The sequence below is a fragment of the Polypterus senegalus genome, chromosome 15 (assembly GCF_016835505.1).
Source record: "Polypterus senegalus isolate Bchr_013 chromosome 15, ASM1683550v1, whole genome shotgun sequence".
Taxonomy (NCBI): domain Eukaryota; kingdom Metazoa; phylum Chordata; class Cladistia; order Polypteriformes; family Polypteridae; genus Polypterus; species Polypterus senegalus.
Window position 1 is genome coordinate 56,610,260 of NC_053168.1, and position 13,016 is coordinate 56,623,275.

The following is a 13,016-nucleotide window of genomic DNA, read 5'->3' on the forward strand; positions in this document are numbered from 1 at the left end:
CATTTTGTGTGTGCAGTATTTGAACCAGCCTACACAGCAATGTGTATCTCATTAACCAAAATTATGATCCTTTTGGTGTGGACCCTTATTTATAATGAGTATTGGTTAAAGTGGTTTAGAAGTGAGTCAGCCTGACCACTCCTCAGTTGTATTGTTGTTACTTACTAATAGCAATAAGGAAGAGGATTAATGCAGAAAAATGCTATCATATTTATATTCCTCACTGAATTTTACATTGCATGCTGCTTTCCCTTACAATATTCAGTTTTACCTTAATTTAAAGTTACTGTGGATTGCATTAGTTTTTCAGACTTTCCCATCACGATCGCAGTATGATAATCTGAGACCTCCTGAACAGTTTTTTTACAATTATTTTTGTAACCGTATATGCAGTTGCCTAATTAATATTATCACCACAGTTTTCATTGTAACAGCTGTACTTATTTTTGAGAATAACAGTAATGAAATATTTGTAGTGCCTTTTAATAAATATTATATAGAAGATCTTTTTCACACAAATTAATATGAACCTGAGAGATGACCAAACCTCTGAAAAGTGTAACTATATGCAGTACTTTAAGCTGAACTGGCACCTTTCGTCTTCTAGTGAGTCTTCTGTCCAAACCCTCATCCTGACTCACAACTTCGAGTCCTGTATTTAGCGATGGCCCTTAGGATCCAAGCCCTTTCAGACCTAAAAGAGAAACACGTTCTGATTCAGCCGCTAATACGACTGTGAGCTGTCATCTACTGGTTTGGAGAGAAAGTACTGGACTTGTGCCAGTCTTCCGCAGGGTTAAAACCACGTTCTAGTCAACTTAAAAGGCAAATCTAATTTAAAATGTTATTATAATAAAAAAAAAATCTTGGTTCAAGACGTGATCATCTCGGAGAGACATTTTGACATCACGTGAGACTAGACATTACAACCTTAGGAAGCAAGACCTGTGCCTTGTCTTGCGGTGAGACAAAAGGACAGCTGCTATACAGGCTTTCAAATGATCGACACAGCGCGACAATTAAAACAAGCAGCTTGGCAACAGGAGTAGGCAGCAGATGATCCACCCACATCTCCTTAGTGTGCGTTCAGCCTCCCTTCACAACGCGAGTGGCAGAAATGCGAAGTGGCTGGCATGTAGCTCTCCCCTTTACTTTTCTTTATAAATATGAAAAATGTAATATATCAGTTTACCTGTAACTATTTGAATTTAGTATTAATTCCTTTAGTTATGTAAAAGAAGAGTAGAAACCCGCACTTTCCTTTGGTTAGAGCCTCCATCTCATATACTTACAATGCTTAGTTCAAAGCTCAGAGCTAATTTTTTTAAAACAAAGATAAGTGTGTACCTGCAATAAAAGGTTTGTGAACCTTTTAGAATTTTCTATATTTCTGCATAAATATGACTTAAAATATCATCAGATTTTCACTCAAGTCCTAAAAGTAGATAAAGAGAAACCAGTTAAACAAATGAGACAAAAAAATTATACTTGGACATTTATTTATTAAGGAAAATTATCGAATATTACATATTTGTGAGTGGCAAAAGTATGTGAACCTTTGCTTTCAGTATCTGGTGTGGACCCCACCCCCCTTTACAGCAATAACTGCTACTAAACGTTTCCAGTAACTTTTGATCATTCCTGCACACCGGCTTGGAGGAATTTTAGCCCATTCTTCCGTACAGAACAGCTTCAACTCTGGGATGTTGGTGGGTTTCCTCACATTAACTGCTCACTTCAGGTCCTTCCACAACATTTCGATTGGATTAAGGTCAGGACTTTGAATTGGCCATTCCAAAACATTAACTTTATCCTTCTTTAACCATTCTTTGGTAGAATGAACCACCTTCTCTTGAGATTCAGTTCATGGACAGATGTCCTGACATTTTCCTTTAGAATTCTCTGATATAATTCAGAATTCATTGTTCCATCAGTGAAGGCAAGCCATCCTGACCCAGATGCAGCAAAACAGGCCCATACCATGATACTACCACCACCATGTTTCAGAGATGGGATAAGGTTCTTATGCTGGAATGCAGTGTTTTCCTTTCTCCAAACATAATGCTTGTCGTTTAAACCAAAAAGTTCTATTTTGGTCTAGTCCGTCCACAAAACATTCTTCCAATAGCCTTCTGGTTTGTCCACGTGATCTTTAGCAAACTGCAGATGAGCAGCAATGTTTTTTTGGAGAGCAGTGGCTTTCTCCTTGCAATTCTGCCATGCACGCCATTGTTGTTTAGTGTTCTCCTGATGGTGGACTCATGAACACGAACATTAGCCAATGTGAGAGAGGCCTTCAGTTGCTTAGAAGTTATTCTGGGGTCCTTTGTGACATCGCCGACTATTACACGCCTTGCTCTTGGAGTGATCTTTGTTGGTCGACCACTCCTGGGGAGGGTAACAATGGTCTTGAATTTCCTTCGTTTGTACACAATCTGTCTGACTGTGGATTGGTGGAGTCCAAACTCTTTAGAGATGGTTTTGTAACCTTTTCCAGCCTGATGAGCATCAACAACTCATTTTCTGAGGTCCTCAGAAATCTCCTTTGTTCGTGCCATGATACACTTCCACAAATATATGTTGTGAAGAGCAGGCTTTGATAGATTCCTGTTCTTTAAATAACACAGGGTGCCCACTCACACCTGATTGTCATCCCATTGATTGAAAACACATGACTCTAATTTCACCTTCAAACAAACTGCTAATCCTAGACGTTCACATACTTTTGCCACTCACAAATATGTAATATTTGATCATTTTCCTCAATAAATAAATGACCAAGTATAATAATTTTGTCTCATTTGTTTAACTGGTTTCTTTGTATCTACTTTTAGGACTGGAGTGAAAATCTGATGATGTTTTAAGTCATATTTATACAGAAATATAGAAAATTCTAAAGGGTTCACAAACTTTCAAGCACAACTGTATGACTTAACTATGAATTAATGAATTTTCATTTGAAACTTTTAAACTTTAAAAGCTGAAACTTTGACTTAAACTCGTAGTTCACTGAAGTCTTTGCTTTAATGTGCTCAATGTGTTTGCCAGATTTTTTGAACGTCTAAGAAGTGCTTTGGCTATTAGTTATTTAGCATTCATTTGGCCTACATCCATGTTGTCATGCACCACCAGTAAAAGGTGTGCTGTGCAGTCTTCCAAAGTTGTTTTTTTATTGTTGTTAAAGATAAATTATGGCATTTAAATGCTGATGGAAAGGAAAATTAGAAGTCATCAGTGTATTTAAGGACTCTGGCTTCTATATCTTAGTGTCAGTGATCGACAGACAAATTTTCTGACCTAACTTCCTAGTACACGACAGATTTGATAAATGACAGGAGACTATTAATTCCTTCTAGCGTGCTTAGATAATAACTATATCCCAATATCTCATTCAGGTACATTTTAAAAATTATTACTGCTTCAACTGCATTTCACTGTAGCTTGTTCCTGATTTTCACAACTCTTTGCATAAAGACATACAGTACATCCAAGCTTCTGTCTTAAGTGCCCTTTTCTTAATTTTTGCCAGTACCTTTGAATATGTGATTCTCTGCTTAATAGAAAATATTCTCCAGAGTCAACTTGACTGATACTCAAAAACCATAACATTTCCTCTTGTCCCCTTATACTGACAGCATCAGTTGCAAGGAAGGAATCCACTCTAGATGAGGAGCACATCACACTTGTGCAGTCATTGGAAATGTAGAGACACCAGTTAATTTAAACACAATACTACTGACTTCTTTCCTTTATTTTCTCCTTATCTTTTCCTTTAACCTCTGGACTCTTCTTTTCAATTCTTTTTCATTCTTTTTTTTTAAAGGGATTGTGCAAAATGTGTTTTTTTTTATTTGTAACAGTGTTCACACAAAGTGCAGTGCTTCAATAAATAAATAATCCAGTAAAATCAAAGTTAAAATTCTTTCTTTCTTTATCCTGCTTATGCTCCTCCTATGCTTCAGTGGGCTCTGGCACCTAATTACACACCCCAGAGCGCTGAGGAAATTGGTTGAGCAGCACCTGTCTGCATCAGAATGTAGATGCTGCCAGTTCCCCTATCAAAACCCCAGGGTCAATTCTCCACACTACCACATACACTTATGCCTCCTCACAACATGAGCACCCTGTTTTCACTAAAAACCTGTGCACTGCCACGAAGCCCTAACTGGCATCACCACAGATCCTAGAATGACCATATTCTTCTTTTTATATTCTTGATTATGTAGATCAAAACAGAATGTGCCAAATCCCATAGTCTAACTGTACTGTCAGGATTAACTGTTACTGTAGTTCTATACTGTCATCTTTCTTTTACATTTATATCCCCAGGCAATGAGGTAGAGTAACAGAAAAGGGAATAGAGGAAAAGTTGCACATTTATTTTTGTGTTATACAGTAGATAATATGCCCAAAATAAAACCATGGATCAAATGAGTGTTGGGAAAATAAAAATAATAATACGACCTGGCTAATAATCAGTTTCTTTTGCTTTAGCTGCCTGGTGGCTTTCCATCTTGCTATGCTTCTGGTCTGATATGGCCGTTGGATAAAGTGACATGCCATGCCTGAATATGGCAGCTGAGAGAGAGTTGGTCTTCTCAAGACAAGAAAAAGACAGAGAGGTTAATCATTTTTATTAGCATTAATTTAAAGAAATCCAGTACCTTCTTGACACACACCTTGAATTACAGCACTCATTCTAGTCCAATCCTAATTCAGCCTGTTCTTATCCTTGCCACCTGTGTTCCTCCAGGCTAGCTTGGCAGTTTCAATGGATGCACAAATGTAGTTTCATATAATTAAGTCATAACTAGACAACTCTGGTCATTTCTTCCCCTAAACAAGCTTCCCTGCATTTTAAAATTATGTTGTTAAATATTAGAATAACAAAATCAACCTGAATGCTAGATATTATTCTCCATTACATCTTTCAAAACACTGTTTTTAGTAAGTTTCACATTTCGCACCATCAAATCGCCTATGAAACAAATTATAATGGCAGTTCTCCAAAATTGTGTACAAATTGAAAATCGCCTATTTTGTTCATCACTATTCATTATAACAGACAGTAGATGTGTGGAGTCTGCACAGACAAGCTCACACCACAGGAGGCAAGCTTCTTCCAAGTGCCAGTTTCTGAATAGGAATTCAAAGTAAAGCACTTTCTGTAATTCAGTTAGGGGTGCACTGCAATTCTTGTGAGGATCAGCTGCCTTTACTCCAAATACAGTTCACCGTTCTTATCTGGGCCTTCTAAACTACAAACAAAGCACAAACACATTTTGTTCTAGAATGGTGTCACACTGCAATAACTTCACGTTTACATCAGTGTCACCAGTCAGTTGCATCTTTCCCCATCACTTTGGTTTTGCATAACTCACTTTTTAAATAATGAAAGCAATCAAGAATAATGTTATGAATAAAAGAAATAAAAAGAAGCTCATTGTCTATGACCAAAGGAAAAAATAAAAAACAAAGTTTCCTGGCCTGGCATTGTGGCCTAGTAGTTAATGAATTGGATGTCAGTTCAAACTTGAGCCCAACTTACAGTTTGATCTGAGACCAACTGGTGGCCATTACTCTCAAACAAATCAAGATGAAATGGGCTATGATTTTGTAATTTTCATGATCTTAAATGAGCATGACGTCCTCACTGCAGTGAAACTAAAGCTGTATTACCTCTAACGCAAGATACACCACATAACCACTGCTTAAATCTTTTGGATATGGCCGCGTAGCTTGTTCTTCAGTAGCATATCATTTCAGAGCTCAAAGACAGCCCGAGAAGCTACTTTTGCCTGATTTGCGAACGATTTGAGAAACTGCACCTGGCTACTGGAATATCACACATTATAAAAAGTTCAAAGGAACATATAGTATCAGGAATCTCCAATAGCCTTGCAGCCACCTGCAGTGTTAAATGTATAGTATGCCCCAATTCTACAGGGCTTTTCCCACCGTCTGTTCTTCCACAAGCAGCTGTGCTGTACCTGGTGACATTGCTTTTATCTTATGATATATAATGTCCAGCTGTTTCCATTCATCATGCAAGCCACTGGGCAGAGCATCCAAGTACCAGCTAGCATTACCATCTAGTGCAGTTTTTCTTGTTTCAATGAGGTTTATGTAGAGCCAAAAGATACAGATATATCTACATAGGTCATTTCTAAAGCTCTAATCCCAGCCATATTGCAGTTATCGCTTGGATTCTGCTCTCAGTATTGATGTTTGCAGTCATCAGTTATTCAGATCTAAATTTGAATGTCCTACAGGTATAAAGTGAGTTAAAGGTAAGATTAGTTTCATCTGGTTACAAAAAATGCTTTGCTGAGCTGCTAGGTAGTGTGGCATAGTGAATAGGGCAGCAGACTTTGAACCATAAGGCTGATTGTTCAATATGATGCTACAACATATTCTATAAACAAGCCACTTGACCTGCCAGTGCTCCAAATGTCAAAGATACACAGGAAAACAGTTGTGGCATTTCCTGATCTTGTAAGTCGACATGAGTAATCGCATGTTTCAAGACATGCAGCGCTAATGCTAAAAGGATACTTCACTCTCCTGCTGTAGGCTGCATATCCAGTTGACAGTGGAACTGATATCAGATCAATGCACACGATTAAAAAAAAAAATTCTTGTTTGATTTAAAATGTATTCATTTTCATAATGTATTGTAGTAAGTAAATAACTCTGAAGCCTATGTGAAGATAATGTTGTAAACTGGGTTTCGAGATTTTTGAGGTAAGGTAGTTACAGTCGCCAATTATGGCACCAGAGAGTGACGGCATGTTGGATGTAGATTAGCACATGCAAGAAAGAATACCACTGTTGACATGGCCACAGTCCATGTGTGTCAATCTGGTTGCTCATTGCAAAAGAAGGCATATCACAAACATTTTTAGTAGAAATATGCATTGCATTTATCATTCCAATAGGTGATGCATGCATTACACAATACTTTCCAATAGAAAATGTTAACGTTAGGTTTATGGATGTGGTGAGAGAGTACATGCTGGTGATGGGTATAATGGAGCAAGATGCAGAGGATAGGAACATATGGAAAAAGGTGATCCACTGTGGCAACCCCTAACGGGAGCAGCCGAAAGAAGAAGATGATGGATAACAACAAACAATATCCATTGCTGTAGAACATCCATTGTCTCACAATTTTATACATTAGGAAATATGTCCAGGTGTGGAACTGGGAATATAGAAAAGAACTTGTTTTCCATTTCTCTAATTAATGAATATCGTGTGTTAAACAGTTTTGTTTATTGGTTCAAATATTCTTCAACCAGCAATTAAGAAATATATACTGTAAAGGGAATGGATATGGGAAGAGGACCATCAACTCTTTATATTGACAACTCCAAAATCACAAGATTTATTCAAGACTTATCACTGATCAGGCCCGATTCCCTCCTTATATTATAATAATAGACCTCCTATTCAATTTAATGTGTCTAATGTGGCTCTTATTTTGTTCCACAAAGCCTTGCATTCATCTTGTGCCAGTCTTCCTTGACCTCCTTCTCTTAACTTGAGATTAGCTTACCTGCCAGTTTGTTTAGCTAAGCGGCCCCAATATCTCATCTAGATTGTTATTAAGGGTTTTCATGGTTTTTGCTTCAACTACATATCTCAGTAGTTTGTTCCAGAGTCCCACAACTCTTTATGTGAAGAAGTGCTTCCTGGCTTTAATCCTAAATACACTTCCCCTTAATTCCCAGTGATGTCCTCAAGTACCTGATTCACCCTAAGAGTGAAAGAATTCTGCTGGATCTACTTTATCAATGCCTTTGAGAATTTTGAAGACCTGGATGAGGTTCCCACACAGTCTCCTCTGCTTGAGAGTAAACCGGTTTAATTCTCAGAGTCGTTCAGTTGTCCTTAAGTCCTGGGATGCAGTTTGTTGCTGTCCTCTAAGGTATAACATGTTTACTGTGCTCTAGTTTCCTAGAACAATATTACAAGTTTCTGTTTCTTTTTTGTGGCCCTTCCAACAATCTTTGTCTTCTCAATTTGGATAGATTAGAGAAGGACAAAGCCTATCTTATGAGGTGGACACCCTGATTATGGAAGGACTGGGGGAGGGAGTACTTCCAGGACAGTTTCTCCCCCGGACCGACAGAGGGCAGCAGGGCCACAGGTCATGTGCAACCCTGCTGGGGCCCATGGCCACTGCCAGGGGGCGCATGGACGTTTTCAGGGCCCTATTTGAAGAAGAAAGGAGAAGCTTGTTGGACACCTGGTGTTCTTCCAGATGCCCTATAAAAAAGGGCTGGTTGACAGAAGTCAACAACCTGAGTTGTGAGGAAGAGGACAAAGCCTGAGGAGGAGTGGAGGTGGAATTACTGGCAGCAAGAAGGGACTGTGCTTTGCCCTGTGAGCTTTGTGTGTGCTGGTTTCTAAACAAAACTGTGTGCTGTGTGACAATCCTGCCTGTCTGTGTCAGAGATAGGGTCCTGGGCTTCACACTTGCTAGTAGTGTCTGTCTTCCCAAAGTGGTGTACAGCAGAATCTTTCCAGGAGGTCTCATTGAGGACTGCCCACATATGTACCACCATGTTGACACCTTTACCACTAGTAATCCCTTACAATGTGAAAGACCACAAAGAGTTCTTTTCTGATTTTACATTTTCTTTTCTGTCATTGAGGTGGCAGCCTGTGGTGGGAGCAGCCACACATTATAAATCTTAAAAGAATTACTCTACTTCAAGTTTAATCAGCACTCAAATCAAAATCGGCATGTTCCACTAAACACCATGTGACTTATCACATTACAATAAGTCTTAGTGTGTGAGAAATAAAATGGTGCAGGTGTTTTTTGTTTTTTTTTTTCTTTTTTCCTGAGCAAATTGTAATAAATGTTTGGGGTCAAGGAGCATGAAATAGACCGAAATAAAGTCTTGCAGTTAATCACAGAGAGGAGCAGCCTGGCTCTTGGATGGCACCTGTTTTCACCATCTCAATTTGTTTTTGTTCTTGGTACTTTTTGCACCTCTTAATTTAATTTTCAACTCATACTCCTTACCCCTCCCAGCTGTCCACTGTGAGCGCACATTCCAGATGGTTTTATCAGCAGCTTAGTCAGCTTAGGGACAGATTTGAGTAAATTACCAAGAGCACGGCCTTCCGAGTTTGGCTTTTCTGGCTCCTAGCCTTATCTCACCTCTCCCGGGTAATATGATTCTCCTGACTCCAAACTGAGGAGACATAGCTCAAATATTTTCACAATTTTTCCTCTCTCTGGAATACTTAACTGTGAAGTCAAGTGTTTTACTGGGGTGGGGTGGGTGACTTGGCAGAGGGTTTGAACGTTACTCACTGCAGGGTCAGTAATGTCCATGTTTGCTGGCCCTTCATCCCTTTAAATTGTTTCAGTGAGTTCTGATGCAACAAGAATGTGATCCCAATATTGTCATTGTCTGTGATGTTTAGGATGAGAATGAGAATGTCTTGCTTATCACGAACAAATGTTTTAAATTGCAAACTCGGGTTACATGCACGTCTCCTTTAATGGCACCCTTCACCTGCTTGAACATATCAGCTATTTGGCTCGCTCTTACATTTGCATCCATTTATTTAGTGGACGCTGTGAAATTGAGTCTGGTCTGAAGCCATTTTAACTGAATGGATGTCTTCCAGAACCACTTATGCAGAAAGAGAGATGCATTTGAGGCTGGTCCTTAAATTAACTGGGTTTTAATTTTCTTAGACAAAGAACGCATAACTCATTTGTTTAGAGAAGGTGAAAAAATAAAAATTTGCAAACCATTTTTCCCATTTCATAAAAATAGCAGTCTGTCTTTGATTTTTGAAGCATTTCAATGAGAGTCAACTTCTTCAATGACCACTTGTACTGAATATGGCATATTTAACACAGATTCCTAACTGCAGGTTTTTGTTCCAGTGCAGTTGCTTTTTAGAAACCAATTATGACTGCTGAAGTAGTTATGGATGGCTCAAGCAACATTGTGGTGCCTTATTTATGTTAATGTTCCTGACTCTTAATTATTTTTTTCATTCACTGTTTTTAATCACTATTCATTTTATGACAATAAGGCAATAAAAAATAACACCTAGTTCACTATTTACACCTGAGTGTATTTGTCTTGAGGATCTCATTTTATTAAAATCCCAAAAGTGTTAACCTGCTTCATCTGGGAAATTTTAAAAGACAACGGGCTTCAGTTTTTGTGCCATCGTTTTTATCAGAAGAAATATGTAACTATGCATTTAACTAACCGCTTTATTGTATGTATATATATATATATATATATATATATATATATATATATATATATATATATATATTTTTTTTTTTTTTTTAAACCCAAGGGCTAATATTATTGGCATGCAGTGTGTATTGTAATGTTAAAGGCTTTGGACAGTTATTGCCCTGGCTTAAGTTTATGTCTTTGTATTTATTTTTCATATTTTTGTTATTATGTACATTTTGTTGATATTGCTATGCTTATTTGTTATTTAATATTTATGCATTGTGCAGATATTCTGTTTTCTTTTATTTCTTGTGTTTTGAGGGTGGAACCCAAGAGGCGGGGCCACCCTGACATCACTGCTGAAAGACCTCCCTTTGCCTTTAAATCTCAGATTGGGGAGTTGGTTCTTCAGTGATTCACTGATAAATTATGGAGGAGTGCACGTTGTGAGTATAGTATTCTGATACTTTGAACATTTGCTTCTGCTTTTGGGATTGCTGTTAATTTGATCAAAGACTAGAGTTCTTTGCCTTGGATGGCCTTTTTAGGTAAATACTTTTTTTACTTTTTCTTTCAATTTTGATTACTTCTTAAGTAAATTCCTTAATTATAAAGAGCTTTATAAATTCCTTATTTATAAAGAACTGGAGATTTAATAGTTTCATTCTCACTTGAGGGGCATTTTTATGTATTTTGGAATATTTAAAATGTTTGTTCAACGTTCATTTTTAGCCTGTGCAGGCCGAAGCATGATTGTGGATTTAGGTGTAAGGCTGCCAAAGGCTGAAGCCAATTTTTAGGGGGGCAAATGAAGGTCCTGATTTGTGGATCTTTTATTGGCCTTACACCCTTTTTCACTATTTTAAACAGTGCTCATCACACTGACTTACACAGCCAGCTCACATACCAGTTGACCTAACATGCATCTGTTTCATGGATGTGGGAGGAAATGAGCAATAGTACATAACCAAGCATGAAAAATAAGCCTTTATAGGATAAGGAGCTTTGCCATTGTTTTAGTGGCAAAAAGTGAGACTGGTTGAATGTCCCAGTGCACTTTTAATTTAATTTAATTATTTATGTTATCTTGTAACAGCCGGCAACTACACCGCCAAGACCTACAGCCTGGCAACCTGAGAGGTGTTGGACTTAGACAAGCCGTACTTCTTCCAATTACTTCCCCCAATCGTCAACCAATTAGGCCAAAAAGGCAAACAGTGGGTAAGTTACTAAAGTGAATATATATATATATTGATGAAAAGAAGTGAAACAAAATGTGAAAAAAATACATATCTTACCCTCCCTCCCCTAACACACACAACCCCCAGAGTAAACGGTGGAATATTATAATAAAAGTGCAGCAATAAATATACAGAGTAAAGCCTCCCTTGACCCTACACTGAACATAAAACAGATATGATGCACACATAACACACGTAAAGTCCAGGAAATCACCCAGAGAATGATTCATGATAATGAACTTGAACTGGTTAGAAAATGTCCAGCGGTAACTGCGATATGGAAGCACTTGATTGTTTGCTCCTTTCCCAAAATAAAAAGAAACTTACCATACGGTCCTCAGCATGTCCTGTTACTACTGGACCCCGGGGTTTTGTGAGAATGGAGAGATCATCACAGGTCTGACATTGAGAGCAGCAAGCTATGGAAAAGTGTGTGACAACCCGGATCTCGGATTGCTCTGTTTCTTGATGTGTTTCTGTGTTGTGTTCTGGTTTCTCTCATTTCCCCCTTCTTTCTCCTTTCCTTCTCTCCCTCCTCTCATTTAAATAAGAAAAACCGGATGGGCTACATGGGTGGACAGGAAAATTACTTTGAGGGGTCACGGTCCTGTAGCGTTCTCCTTCCCCCTTTGTTTCCAGGGGAACATCATTTACACAGACGCACTATAGGCTACATAAACGGGACAACGCTACAAAAGATGCAACTCTTCACAATACATTTAAGACAATGTTAATCATGTAGCACCGCTACAATCTACGTGGGTGAAGAGCATGCTAATTCATGGGTATTGTGTATTTCTATTTTAGAGCTGTAATTTTGTTCAAGTTGATACATGAGAGATATGTTGAATGATATCCTTTTGTGACTGCAGGATTCTCAAGTGTCCCTGAGAAACGCACAGTTCATGAACTGGTGAAAAAGTGGCACACTACTGAAAATTGCTCCAGGGGTGATGTACAATGGCTGACCCTGTGCTCTGATCACCAGAGGTCATGGAAAAGGACCATTTCTCCTTGGGGATTAATACAGTGTACCAAATACTGGTTCTGTGAGTGAAGCACTAAAACCAAAAGACCCAGAGATTGTCACCAATATGGCAGATTTTACAGAAAGAACCCCGCATAAGTTGAACTGCTGATTATCACAGTAGACAGGTGTTGTCAATGACATGTCATGGTAAAGATGTGCAGCCATCATTTTCTGCATCACCTTGTACTATACACAATAGCAAACAGATGAGTTTTAAAGAAATAAACTAGCCGCACCACATAGCCTTCTCTCTCTTCCCGTTCCTTTAAATATTTTAACACTGGGACAAGAGAACAATATCTAATGTGACTCTTTTAATCTTGGATGCCCAGTTTATGGCTCTGCCTCAGTTTGAAATGTGTTCCGTACGTCTTGAATATAACGTCTGACTCTTGAACACAAATGTTGTTTAGAACTCTGTCATTATTTTCAGTGTTCCATAATCTTCATCCATTTTTGTAACCCCAGATCCAGGGATGCAGAATGTTTTTTCTGCAAATTAAAGTTTATGTCCTGTAA